Source organism: Chinchilla lanigera, unplaced genomic scaffold (genome assembly GCF_000276665.1).
Source record: "Chinchilla lanigera isolate Chin_1 unplaced genomic scaffold, ChiLan1.0 scaffold00074, whole genome shotgun sequence".
Taxonomy (NCBI): Eukaryota; Metazoa; Chordata; class Mammalia; order Rodentia; family Chinchillidae; genus Chinchilla; species Chinchilla lanigera.
The window spans coordinates 136,647-151,551 of NW_004955475.1; the positions used below are offsets into that span (position 1 = coordinate 136,647).

At 42.4% G+C, this 14,905-nt stretch overlaps 1 protein-coding gene across 2 annotated transcripts in view; it reads left to right on the plus strand.

The window, feature by feature from the left end:
- Positions 1-592: 592 nt before the first annotated feature.
- Gpr173 (G protein-coupled receptor 173) overlaps positions 593-14,905 on the plus strand; it is a 21,432-nt gene continuing 7,119 nt past the window's right edge. The window contains exons 1-2 of one of the 2 annotated variants that reach the window (XM_013502799.1): positions 593-1,280; positions 1,942-2,026. The gene's annotated coding sequence lies outside the window, so the exon portion shown is untranslated. The remainder of the gene's footprint in view (positions 1,281-1,941; positions 2,027-14,905) is intronic. The other variant, XM_005401475.2, reaches the window with a different exon arrangement.

Consider the following 14,905-nt stretch of genomic DNA (forward strand, 5'->3'; position numbering starts at 1 on the left):
CCACACATGCCATTCTCCAGCATCTTAGAAAGGCCTGAGCATGTTTTACCCTGCCAGCTATTGTCCTGGGAGCACAGCCGCCACACCAACAACCCACCCAGTCAGCCAGTCAACCCGTGGCTCCCGGCCTTTCCAGCCTCCCTTCTGCCCCGCCCCAGGAAGGACCAGGCTGCTGGTGGGTAGGAGTCTCCCTGCCTGCCTGCCTGCCTGCTCAGTCTCTCAGTCTCAGTCTCAGTCTCAGTCAGTCTCTCTCTCTCTCTCTCTCTCTCTCTCTCTCTCTCTCTCTCTCTCCTCCCCCCTCCCTCCTCAGCCCGCCCCTGAGGCAGGGACCGTGCAAATCGAGGAGAGGGGGGGACAGACAGGCCGGATGGGGTCCAGTTTAGGGCCCAGGACTCCCCACTGATGCCCTGTCTAGGCTGGGTATCCCCAGCATCTTAGCACCTGGATTTGTGTGAGCCGGGGTGATACCCAAGCTGGGAGATCCTTCCAGTAGGCTCATTGTGCCCTCCTCTTGCATCAGGACCCCCCTCGAATGCTCTGAGCCACCCTCCTCAACCCGGATCTAAAACCCGGGACACATCTATCAGGCCAACCTCTCTCTCTCCACCCCACCTCCTCTTTCTGGCATCCATCCCCTCCCCAACACCTCTGCTGCTGCCTCTGGCTGTGGATCCATACCTCTTCCTAACCCCACCACGCTTGGGGAGCCGGGGGAGCCTGGGTGAGAGACCTCCCCAACCTGGGGCTCTCCCAAGCGGTGCCCCCTGTGCTCCCAGGGAGGAGCCTCAGACCCTGAGCATCTGCTAGAGGCTTGGCAGAGGCCCCACAGGGACCGTGTCTTCTGAGGACAAAAGGCGGCGGCCAGCAGGCAGACGGGAGGGGGAGGGTGGCGACCAGGCTGGCAGAAGGGTGCAGGGGCCAGCCCTGGCCCCCCTCCCACCATAGCTGTGGCATGAAGATGGGGGTGGGAGCGTGTAGTAGGGAAAGCACCTGCTGGGGCCCCCACCTGCCAGCTAGTTGGGCACCCCAAAGCTGTGTGCTGCCCACCTGGCGTTCCGTAATACCCCCAGCCCTGCCCAGCGCACCCCTCCGGTGCCTACTTCCCCTGATGCCCGCGATTTAGACCAGTCCGGCTGTATCCACGGCAACAGAAGCAGGAGTGTCACTGACAGCCAGATTACTGAGGGTCCCACAATGTGGCCTGGGCTGTGGTTTATCCTGGGTGAGGCAGCTTGAGCCCCTTTTCTGGATTCCAAGACAGCCCAGCTGAGTGATCCCAGGTAAGCAGTCAGCATCCCTCCACCAAGGATGGGTGGCTGGAGTTTCTCTTCTGTCTCTCCACACATATTTCAGAGTCTCCATCACTGCCATGCTCTCTCTCGCTCTCTCTCTCCCTCTCCCTCTCCCTCTCCCTCTCCCTCTCCCCCTCTCTTTCTTTCTGCTCCATCATAGGAGCAGGAGCTACTCGAACACTCAAGCCTAGAAACTCCTTATCTTCACTCATCTTCCCCAGTCCCAAATGTCCCATGAGAAAGGGAGCCACCACCTGTTTACCTGCATGGGGTCTGTTTTTATCATTAAGATCATGCTTGGGCACAAAGCCGTGTTGATATTTCCTGTGTGCTAGCCATGGAGGGATTCCTGGGAGCCCAGCTGTGGTGTTCCCCTCACAATGCCTGCAGCTGCTGTCTCTCTCTCTCTCTCTCTCTCTCTCTCTCTCTCTCTCTCTCTCTCTCTCTCTCTCTGTCCCCCTCCCTCCCTCCCTCCCTCCTTCCTCCAGGTTCCTTGGCCAGTTTGCTCTGTGTGTGTGTGTGTGTGTGTGTGTGTGTGTGTGTGTGTATGTACACAGCAAATGGGTAGATAGGGAAACTGCTTCTAGCTCGGACCACCCCCGACTGCTTTCTTCCTTTCTACCCTTCCTTCTCCTCTCTCTCCCCACAGGTAGCACAGACTTTTGCTCCCTCACAATGGAAGATATGCTGTGGTTCCCAGCTGTGGGAGGAAATCACTGTAGGGTTAAAGGAAGGTGAGGTGGCGGTGGGGAACACTTCAGACCCTAAGCTGCCTGATAGCTCTGAGAGGGCAAGGACCAAATCACCTGACAGCCTGGGTCTGAGAGGGGCCAGGCACAATATGCTTGTCCCCATAGTGTGGGATCCAACTTCCATCACATGGCTGTCTCAGATACCCATGTTGTGTCTGGGACCTCCAGATCTTATGGCCTTGTGCATGGTGGCCAGATGTCCCCTATATCTAGAATGGCAGAAAAAAATGGTACATGGAGAACAAGGATTCTACAGGGACAAATACCCCAACTAATAGCTCTGCAACTCCAATGGAAGCATGCCACTTATTGAACCTCAGTTTCTCCATCTGTAGGAGAGATTGGTAACTCTTCCTTCATGAGTGTGTGGAGGGATTAAATAAGTTGGTGCATGTAAGTAAGGGATGTGCATAGAGGTGGCACTGAAACAATACCAGTAGAGCTTATGATCAGTATTGTTGTTAATTGTTCATGGTTAATATTGCTGTTGATCATTTTGGGGGAGGTGCTCTCCAGGGTCTCAATAGATCTGAGGAAGGCAGCAGGTGGGTAAATGGGGGGATGGGAAGTAGGGCAAGGCAAAAGCAACGCTACGTTGTTATTTCTTATTTGTACACCATGATAAGAGGTAGTTATAGGCAGTCTCTCATTTTCACCCCACTCCAGGCTTCTTTCCCTGCACTTGCCTCTGTACACACAGACACACAGACACACACACGCACACACACACACACACACACATACACACACAGGATTGAGCCCCTGTGAGCCAGCAGAGGCCTGATTTGTAACCTGCTGCATTCCTGGCCCTGATATGTGTCTCTCTGTTGAGGGGAGACTTGGCAAGAATTTGCCTGTGGTCAGTGGTTGGCATGGTCTGGAGACAAGGCTGAAGCTTCTAAGATCACAGGGCTTCAGGTAGAGCTGGGGTGTGGCCTATGCAGCAGCCAGATCTGTGGGGAATGAATCCCAGGGAGTTGCTTATCTAGAGCCTGGGATGGGGTAAAAGTGGGGTCTGCTGGCTGGTTTCTGGGAGTGGAGATATGGTGGAACACTGAGTGAGGGGCCAGGAGCACAGGAGAAGCAGGAGGAGGGGAAAGACTGAGCCCCAGAAGACCCTCTCTGTGAGAGCAGGGAGGGCTAGGGCCTTGAAACATAGACTTTTTTGAAGAGGCATTTGGTGTGGAAGGCAAAAAGCACAGCCTGGGGCATCTGGGTCTGAGTGTAGGTGTATATGTGTGATTGAAAATGTGTGGCTGTGTGTAGTCTGTGTGTGCATGTCTGTTCATGGGATTGTTCGGGGGTGTGAGTCTAAGTGTTGTGAGTAGGTCATGTGATGGTGTGTGGGAGTGTGTGGGTGTCTGGGTAGGCTGGTGTGTGTACAGAGGGGTAGGCATGACTTTGCTTGTCTGGGTGAGCAAATAGGCATGTTGGATTCTGACCCAAGTGTGTGTTTCTCTGAGACTATAGGCCCACTGAATGTCTGGTTGTATATGCATGGTATCAATTTGCCTTTGAGTGTATATGCCTATTTATATGTATATGACGGTGTAGGTTTCAGAATGCTTGGGTATTCGTGCCCAACTAAGTGACTGCCTATTTCTACCTGCTTGTATGTGTTCATATATGCCCATAGGTGCTTGTGAATGTGTACACATTTAAATGGTGTGTTTGTGAGTTTAAAGATATGTAAGTGCATGCTCATTTATGTAGAAGGTGTGTGTATATGAATGTGCTTGTATGGTATGTGGTGTGGGTGTGCTTGTCATGTATTTATGTGAGTAAGCCTGTGTGTGAGTGTCTGTGTGGATTCTCTAGCACTTCAAATTGTGTATATATCTCTGTGTGCATGTTTTAAGTGCACACTGTCTATAGACAAGCCTATGTGTCTGTATCCAATTCAAGATATGTGAGTATAGGTGACACACTAGTAAAAAGAGAACTAATTGTATGGCTAGGGGAGGCTATATGAATAAAAATATATTTTGTGAGTATACTTATGTATGCACATTGAGCTATGTGTATGAATACAGCTGTGGGAGTATGTGCTACCATATATTATACACCCATACACACTCATAAGCCTGTGTGCATAGATGGGTACATGTGTATATAACACCATTATGGGTGAGTGCATATCTAATAATTGTATGCATGAGTGACTACATTTCATAATACTTAGGTGCATGTGTCTCATTATGTGTTTTGTTTGGACTTCTGAGTGCGAGTGTGAATATGTGCTTGAATATGCCTGAGAATGATTGTGTGTGCATATGTGGTTATAGATACTGATATATATGAATGCCTGAGTATGTGCATATAATAGGCATATGCCTATTTAATTGTGTGTGAATATGCCTGTGTGTGTATCTGAGTGTACAGGTGTGTGAATACACCTGTTTGTGTAGTTCTAATTATTTGCACTTGTGTGTTTGTATTTATCTTTATTCTGGGTCACATATTGCAGAACAATGTATGTACATGTTACTCTCAGCTGATAAGAGTGTTTCATTGTGTGGATATATCTACAGAAGTCTTTGCATGTGTCTGTGATGAGTGTGCATCAATCCTATGCAGGTGAGCAGGTGTGTGCAAGAGCATACATCCATGTGTGTAAACATACCTTTGTGTCCAAATCTATCTGTAGAATATGTGTAAATGATTCTTCTTTCATTTGTGTGGTTTCTTATTATGGGTGTGCGAACGTACATGGTGTACATATCTGGCTATGACAGTGTATGTTTTGCAAGTATATTTGTGTTTCCACATCTGATTATGTGCATGTGAGAATGAATTAATGTATATATCTGTCATGTAAATGTACTTATAGATGTACTTGCTCAATTTTGCATACAAGTCTATGTGTTAGAATGTCTGTATATGTATACATCATCTCATTAGCAAATGTATGCATATCTGGTTGTTTGTATGTGAGTACACCCACACAGGCATGTGTGTGTAAATATGCTTGTATGGTTATGTCTGAGGATGTGTAAGCATACTTAGGAGCTTGCCTTCTGTGTCCATGTTTATTCATCAGCTCTGTAGGTGTGATTCTGCTTGTCTGTGGCCATGTGAAACTAGGTATGTGTACCTGAATTTGTGAGTGAATGTGTGTCATCATCCATGAGCATTATGCCATGTGAATGTGTGTCATATATCAATGCCTGTGTTTAAGAGTAAATTGATTTCTACATGTGTGATCAAGTACAGTGTACATACGCATTGCTATGAGGGTTCCTATGTGTATGGGTGAGTGAAGGTATTTTTTCATGTGCCTGTCTGATGGTATGTGAGAAAGACTTGGCCTTGGTCCTGTGCAGATGAGCCTTATCACCGAGAGGGTTCTTACGAGTTTTTGTGATTCTGTATGCACCTAAGCGTGTATTTCTATGCATGTCTAAGAGTCAGTGATATTCTAATAGGCTGCATAAGTTTGTAACAACTTGTAGACATCCTACATATTGGTAAGCTATGACACCTGAACAGTCATGACCTCACTTCTGGGGCCTTTCTGACTTTGACCATGTGCTAGACTTTTGTGGTTACCCCCAGGATAATTCCTGTCATCATTTACACCTAAGAAGTAGGGATCAATCGGGGGCCCATGACCTCTTTAGAGAAGGATTCCTTGGGGCTGGGGATTTAGCTCAGTGGCAAAAGCGCCTGCCTGGCAAGCGCAAGGTCATGAGTTTGGTTCCCGGTACCGGAGAAAAACCAAAAAAAACCAAAAAAATAAATAAATAAATAGAGAAGGATTCCTTGAAACAGAAGGACCTCCCTTCCCTTCCCCTCACCATTAAAGGCCTAGGGAAGAATGGCATTGTATAGTGTCTAGGATTGGTAAATAGTTTTCATAGAAAGCATCCAAATTATGCCACCAAATCTAGATGTGAATGTGTACAAATAAATGAAGACAGATAGATGTAGATGTAGATATAGATATTGATATAGACATAGATCTTAGGAAAGAGATGTAAAGAGAGATCTAGCGGAGAGATTAAGCAGAGATATGAGGTGTGTGTGTGTGTAAGAGAGAGCATGTTTCTGGGTAGGATGTGCATTGAGATATTTGGCTTAATTTGAGAGGGGCAAGGTGAATATGGGTGTATGTAAATTGATCTGTTTGGGTTGAGGGTGGTATGAATGACAGTTTGCATTGATTGGGTAAAAATATATATGAACATATATAGAGATATAGATTATATATACTTGAGGGGATGTGGTATGTGTATATTTGTGTGGTGCAAGAGAGTGGGAGGTTATTTGGATAGCATATGTGTTTGATAGTGTGTCTGTATACATGTGTGTGTAAGAGAGACTGTGGGTGTTTCTGGATAAAATATGTATATGAGGGAGTGTGAGTGTATTGGTGTATGTGAAGTGTGGGAATACCCAGATGGTGTGTAGCCGTCTGTGTCAGAGCACAGTGTTCTAAGCAGTGGAAGTGTGTGATTGGGTGATTTTACATATGTGTAGGAAAGAGAATTTGGGCATACGTAAGTGAACGCAGAGCGCATGCATATATGTAATTGGATGTGTCTGTGGAGGGTGTGTGGAGATGTATTTGGGTGAGATGTGGAGGATGTATATGAAAGCGTATATGTGCATTTTGTGTTTGGAGTGCAGGCAGATCTGGATGATGGTGATTAAGAAGAGTGATCTGTTGTGTGTGTGTGTATGTATGTGTGTGCGTAAGAGAAAATATAGGTGTTTCTGAGTACGGTAGCTGTGTGTACATGGATGTGTATGATGGGAGAAATGTGTACGTGTGTCTAGACGCAGTATGAGAGTTTGGGTATAACTGGATTGGGTGGATGTATCTGAGTAGGGGCTATGTTTAACGTGTATGTGTCAGAGTGAGAGACAGAAAAACAGAGAACATGAGAGAGTGTGGGTGTACATATGGGTAAAATTTGCATATGGGTGTGGGTTCCCTGTATGATGTGTAGGTGGATATCCAAGTGGTGTGTGTGTGTGTGTGTGTGTGCACTCACGTGCACACGTGCACACTCACACATATTTGGGTTGGGAATTTGAGACTGAATATCTGGGTGGGGTATATCTAAGTGTAGTGCCTTGGAAGGTGTGTGTTTGTGCTATTTTGGGTGTGTCTTGATACTGTGTAGGTACACCTGGGATGGGTATGAGGGCTCTGAGTTAGGGGTATAAATTTGAATGCATCTGAGTACTGTATGTGAGAGTGGATAATTGGGTAATTTGGTAATTGGGTATATTGAGTATTTGGTAATTGGGTATATTGAGTTGGAAATTTGTGTAAGTGAGGCTATATGTAGTTGGAGTGCCTGTGAGTGTAGGTGTATTTGAGGCACACATACATAAGGGTAGGAGTATTTGAGACTGTGGGTATATTGGCATCAAGTATATGTATGAAAGTGCCCGTATCTGAATGGTGTATATGAGGAGAGTGGGTGTAGACAGTGGTTCCTGTTCACAAACGCTTTTGCTCGACAACAATTTGGTTGACAAACAAAAGTGTTTGGCAAAATTTTGTTTTTGTTTGCAAACTCTATACCAGGTGACAAACATGACCATGGCCATCTTCATCTTTCCCACACAAACACAAACGTAGCCATCTCTTCCAAAATTGTGGAACAAATTAAGTTCATGAAACTGAGGCAACATTGTATCTGGGTTGGTGTATGTGAGAGTGTAGGTATATCTAAGTAGGATATGTGTTCTTCTCTCTGGACATTGTATGACACAGAGAGAAAGGGTGTGTCCAAGTGGTATAAGTGTGAGAGAATATATAGGTAAGTGGGATCTAAGAGAATCTGGGTGGATGTGCATGTGGGTATATGGATAGTGTATATGTTTGGCTGTATTTAGATGGTGAGTGTATGTGAAAATGTGGGAGTATCTGTAGGTGTGTGTGTGGATTTATCTGGATGTTTTGTGTGCTCAGTGGTATCTGTGTGTCTGGGTAGCATTTGTGATTGTGGGCATGTATATGAATGTATATATAGATATATATTTTCTCAGACATATATATCTCAGCTAAAATGTCTATAATGTGAACATCTCCATGTTTGTCCAAATATGTGACTGGGTGTGGGGATGAGCACTTGTACCTAAATGTCTGAGTAAACAGGAGCTGGAGCTGGCTCATGTGTGTACATACTTGTGCTATTTATTTCTACATGTGAGTAAATTGGATCTGCAAGGTCTCTGGAGACAGCTTTTGGATTTGAATCCTAGTTCTGCCATTTATAGCTAAGGGCATTGGGCAAGTCACCTAAACTCAGCAAAACCACAATGTCTTACCTGTAATGTGAAGGTAACAATACTTACCTATCTCAGGGTGAGGCTCAGATGAGTTAATATAGGATAAGTGATTAGAACAGTACCTAGCAATAATGATTCCTCTCATAATTATTATTATAATTATTTTCTCCAGGGTGTAACACTGTGTATCTATCTGCAAGTACAAAGGGGATTTCCATGTGCATATCTGTCCCCTTGCCTCTGTCCTTATGTATGTGTGAGAAAATGAGCTTTTCCTGCATGTATGTAAGACTGTGTATATACATGAAAGCGTGCTTATACTTGTATGTGTCCCAGTGTGCACATAAAACAACATATGTGTGGAAAGGCAGTATGTGTCAGGTGTGTGGAAGGAGGTGGGCTCTGTGTATATATTTCCCAGTACTCACTCTCCTGCGCATGAATGCACACACCTGTATCTATGGTAGTGTAGTGTCTGTGAGTGTGGTAGTGTAGTGTCTGAATTGCTGATGTGTCTGTATATGGAAGCATGCTTCTATCTGTGTGTGTGTGTATGCCACTGTGTTTTCATCTGGCCATGGAAACAGGTTTGTAATTGTTAGTATGTAAACGTGTGCATGTGAATCTCTGTTGTGTCTATAAATGTCAGAAGGTTGGTATCCAGGTTTACATATGATAATACAGGTAAGTGTGTGTGTGTGTGTGTGTGTGTGCGCGTGTGTGTGTAAAGGGTTTGTATCTACATGGCTGTGTGTTAAGGTGCTGTGTGAGTGTATGTGTAGGTATAAAAGCGTGGGTGCATCTGAAGATTTGTGTCTGTCTGTATTTATAAGCATTGGTGGCTAGTGAGTGTGTTTGCATGAGTCTGCATTGCTCCCCATGCCTGCTTGCTTCTCTGCATGTAGCAGGGAGCCCTAATAATGTGCCCATATTCATGAACATGTCTGTGCTTTGTGCGTATATCTGTGCACTACAGCAGATTTGTAAGAATGACTTTGTATAAAATAATGGGATTTAATCTCTTAGTGTAAGAGCCAGTATGCAGCAGGGGAATGAATGAATCTGTAGAATGTGAGCTGGACTTGACCTATGTCTGAATGTCAAGTCTTATGTCTATACTTGCAGGTTATGTCTGAAAAGTGTGTAAGTCCGTGCAATTTATCTGTATATGTTCCCACAAGTGTTCTTGAACTGTGAGTGTGTCTCTGCTTAGGACTATATTTCTATAGAAAGTCAGGTACACCTGTGTGTGTGTGTGTGTAAGCACCTGGTTCTGCTTATTAACTGGTGTAAGTCTGGATGTGAATAAAAATTTGAATCTTCAAGTACACACGTGCCCATTTGCACCTGTCTGTGTGTGCTACTGTTTCCATACGATGTGACTAGCTATGAGTGTGTTAGGGCATTCACAGTACAGCATCCAGCGAAAGTGAAATGTTTGTATGGTACACTGGAGTAAAATCAAAATGATTTAAAGGTAGTAGGGCTTGGTTACATTTTTCCATATTATGCAACCGTAGAGAAAAAAAAACAAAAATGCAGGGGTTTCAAAGTTATTAAATACTGAATTTGTGTACAATTTTCAAATGAAATCTTTTCAGAATTTTTTCATGATACACTTAAGCTCACTTCTAAGAACATAATTTTTAATTCACTAATGCAGATTTATAGTGGTCAACATCCATAGTCATTTCTTCTGAGCCTTTGGTCATGAGTGCCTTGATTTATTTTATGGTTGTTTGACTCATTTTTGATCATTTTAATCTTGATTTGGTAAGCCGGGTAGTGCTGAGCATAGATCTTCCATATCAAGGTATTTTGCTTCTTAGTAAAAATCCAAACCAAACAAATGAAGTAAATAACAACTGGTGGTTCTGACACGATATAAACGTCCATCGTGACCTGTCACTTCTTGAACTTGAAAGCCATGTTGTTGAAAGTAAGACCCAATCCATGCAGGTTATTCAGACACATTTTTCCCTGAGTCCTATGCACTCAGCTTGAATGTGTGAAACATAGCTGTACGGTTCTATAGGTCAGCAGAGCTCACCTCAAAAACACAAGCTTGGGGGCCACTGGATGGGATTGTGATACATATAATTTTTGCTGATAAATCTTTCTCCTCAATAATCAGAATTTGAATTATTCAGTCGCTCAGTTTTGTGCTTCAGAGGGAAGTTTCTTTAAATCTACCACCTCTTTCTTTGCTTTCAGTCAAATGTGATGTTGAAATTTCTTGTAACACTCATGCATTTTTTTTTCTGTCTTTTTGAGACAGGGTCTCACTATGCAGTTCAGGCTGGCCTTGAGCTCACTTTGTAGCCCAGGCTGGCCTCGAACTCGCAATGATCCTCCTGCCTCAGCCTCCTAAGTGCTGGGATTACAGGCATGCGCCACCATGCCTGGGTTCTACTCATGCATTTTTGATCCAAGAGAAAATTTTCATTTTGAATAGTTCAAAATAATGACAGAGATTTCCCCTAAGTAGACACAGACATTGCTCAATACATCTCAGTATATGTGCTGCCGAAGTGAGCACTGCTCAATACATCTTAAGAAATCTTTTGCATTCAAATTGTAACACCAAGTAAATATTACTCAGGGAACCATACTTGACCTCACTTCTCCTAAGTTGAAATTTTCCTTCAAATGTATAAACTTTGTCAGTACTGAATCCTCCAAATACAATATTTTTAAATGTCCTCAGATATTTCAATATAACTTTATTCTTTTGCTCAAAAAACCATTTGTTGGAGCCAGTAAGCATCAAATCTGCAAAGTTAGAATCATTTTCAAAGAAATGCTTACATTTTTTAGCTCATAAATTGTTTACAATATTTCCACACACTTAGCTTTAAACAACAGAGAAAGGTTTACTGATCCCAATAACTTCACAGAAAGCTTAAAAACAGGTGGGGCATATCTTAGATTTAGTTAAATTCACGCAGCATTATTTTCTGTGAAAATTAGACCTACAGGTAAATTTTTACAGGTGAGTGAATCTCTGTTATCAAAACAAACTTTCTGCCATTACAACAGCAGCATCAGCCTATAGACTTATGCAGAGATTCCACAATGTTTCAAAATATTCATGTATCAGTTTGCATGTTTCAGCCTTAGTTTATGTTGATATTTTTTGCATTTCTCTTCAGGGTTTCTATGTAGAACTATAAACTAAGCGCAGTCAGAAAGCATCCACAGATGCATCAGTATAAAGTGATGCATTTTTCAGTCAGTAATCTTCCAAGTTAGTGTTTTCTCAGTGTCGTTCGACCTATCATCAGAAATAATTGAAAGTATCTCCTTTCCTATTGTCTTTATTTCACTGGTCCTAAATATAGTATGGACGATTTCTCTGCAAACTGCTGGCATGTGAGATTTTACTGGGAAGGACAGCTTAGATTTTGCTCATTAATTGTGCAACCCAGTCATTGGCTGGTTGAGCCCCATCTAAAAATGTTCTATCTCATAAAAGATTCTCTCTCTCTCTCTCTCTCTCTCTCTCTCTCTCTCTCTCTCTCTCTCTCTCTCTCTCTCCCTCCCTCTCTTTTCCAAGCACTCCACCACAGACCTACACCCAACCCTGGAATCTTTCTATTGAAAGGGACAGGAGAACTTCATAACTTATGAAAACTGATTTTTCTCTGCATTCTTTAGGCAACATTCAGAAACAAAAACATCAAAGCCCAAACTTGCCTTTTATGAATCAATTCAATTAAACTTTTGTCAGGCTTCATTCATTTGCTGACAAATATTTTTACCTAAAAACAAAAGGTTAATTATGAAATACCACCAAGAACCAGATTTGACTAATTTTAAGAGCAGATGCTAATAACATGTAAATCAACAAACCAAAAAATAATAAAAATAATATGTTTTTAAGGAGTCTTGTCTTTTAGAAACAGATGCTTTTAAAACAGAAACAACTTATGAATAAAATGATGTAATTAGATATACTTCAGGATACTGGAGAGTGAAAAAGATGGGCAGGGTTATAGGCAAAACAAGACTGGTTCTGAGTTGATAATTGCTGAATTTTGGCATTGGGTATACTGAAATTCACTACAGTGCTCCTCCTACTTTGTGTTTGAAATGCTCTATTTCAAGCCTGTCCAAATCACAGGCTATAAGCTGGCTGCATGCTCCCTGAGACAGCTAGTAATACGGCCCCACAAAATTGTAAACTTTTGGTATTGTTGTGTTTTTTAGAGATATAATTCATAACTAAATTGCACACTGATTGCCCTTGTGTGACTTGGAGTGTAAAACACAGAAGTTACCAATAACAGTATTTCAGCCTACCTTCATATGTATGTACCTGTGATGACAGGTGTTTATTGTTATTAAGCAGGAATGTAAGTTTTCTTATTTCATTGTTAAACTTGGATTTCTTGTGTTATTTAATAAAATAATTTAGTAAGTTAAAATACAGAAAAAAAGAAAATTTTGTTACTTATATAATATATATTAATTATATTATATTTTATATATGGCCCAAGACAATTCCTTTTTACTCAGTGCAGCCCAGATAAGTCAAAAGGTTAGATACACATGCTGTATAATAAAAATTTATTTTTATAAAGAAGCAGTGATCAAGAAAATTAACAAAATATTTCTGTTGAAAACACTGAATGCTATATAATACAGATTGGGCATTCTTAATCAAAAAATCTGAACTCTGAAATGTTCCAAAACCTGAAAAATTTTGAGCATGTACATGACACCACAAGTGGAAAATTCCCCATCTCATCTCTTGTGACAGGTTATAGTCAAAACACAGGTACACTAAATATATGGTATAAGATTACCTTCAGACTATGTATCTAAGATGTATACAGAAACACAAAGGAATTTTGCGTTCAGATGTGGGTCTCATCCCCAGGATATCTATCTATCTATCCATCTATTTATGTATCTATCTATGTAGCTATCTATATGTAAATATTTCAAAAATTTAAGAAAATCCCAAATCTGAAGCACTTTGGGTCCCAAACATTTTGGATAAAAGATACTCAAGCTGTACAACCTGTAGTCTGCAATAACAATAATCATAACCTTTCCTCATCCTCCTCTTTTTGGGTTTCTGTTTTCCTTTTTTGGTAGTGGCAGCGAGGATCAACCGAGGACCTTTGCATATCAGGCAAGTGCTCTACCATCTGAGCTACTTTCTAGCCCCTAAACTTTCTATTTCTGTAGAAAAAATTGTGGAAAAACAAGAACAAGATCAAATTAAAAGAAAAATACTTTACATGTAGGTATAAGCCAAACCAGAAAACCTCACTGACAATAAACACGTAGCAAAGTAATAATCAGACTATCTGGGATGTTTCAATAGGAAATGATAAAAAAATTTATAACTTCCATTTTTCCGCAGCCATCTAGAGCTCTTCTTGCTCCATCCCTTGCTAAGGCAAGTGCCCACCAGCTGGGCAATTCTGCTCATATATTCACATAGCCCTGCAGAAATTAGCTGGTCTGTGTTGGTGAGCAGATCTACCCCCGGGTGTACGCCTGTTGCAGAATGCATATATCAGTAAGTGTATGTGTGTGCATGTGTGTGAGAAAATTGTTATGCACGTACAAGTTTGCCAATGTGCAAGTGTCTATGTGAAAATGTCTGCATACAGGGGCAATGTTTATTTTTGCGTGTGGTTGTACTTGCATATTGCTAAAGTAAGTGTGTATGGTGTGTGTGTGTGTGTCAGAGAGAAACAGACAGGAAAAGAAACAGTGTGAACCTCTATCTGTGATGCGTGAGGGTTCATGTGTGAATGGGCACGTGTGTATATGCGCCAGGATGTATATAACTGTTTTGGTGAGTACGCTTGATCTATAAGAGAGGGTTTGGGTTTTTCTCCATGTAAGTATATCTGTAGGTAGGTATCTGAGGGGAATTCTGTGTGTACCTATCTATGTGTGCATAGAGGGTGGTAGGGTTCAAGTGTGTGTGCGCATGCTGGCATACGTAAGGTGACTTTGAATCTAAGTGTCAGTGTGTGTATATGTGACAATATAGACATGCCACTGTGTACTCACTTGAGTTATGAAACTTTGATTAGGTGAGATACCAGACACTGGGTATCTGTGTGTCTGCTTGTGAATGACAGTGTATGTGAGTAGGTTTGTTCATATGTATCTATTTGTCAGTGTTTAAGAGTTCATCCGTGTGCGTGTATGTATGTACCTTAGGGTAATGATAAATGTGATTTTGTGGGCTGTTACATGTGTATGAGAGTGAAAGTCTGAGTGTTTGTGTATTATGAATAATTTTCAGCCTTCTCAAACCTAATATGCTTTTTAAACATATTTATAATGCCTCTCTATTATCTGGAAATGGAGTTCTTAATTTCTCTGCACATGCAGTTTTAAAAGAAAATCCAAGCTGAATTGGTGGTGCACACCTGTAATCCCAGAACTCGGAAGGCTGAGGCAGGTGGGTCACTGAGAGTTCGAGGCCAGCCTGGGCTACATAGTGAGTCCTGGCTAGCCTGAACTACAGAGTGAGACCTTGTCTCAAAAGAAAGAAAGAGGGGCTGGGGATTTAGCTCAGCGGCAAAAGTGCCTGCCTAGCAAGCGCAAGGTCGTGAGTTCGGTTCCCGGTACCGGAGAAAAACC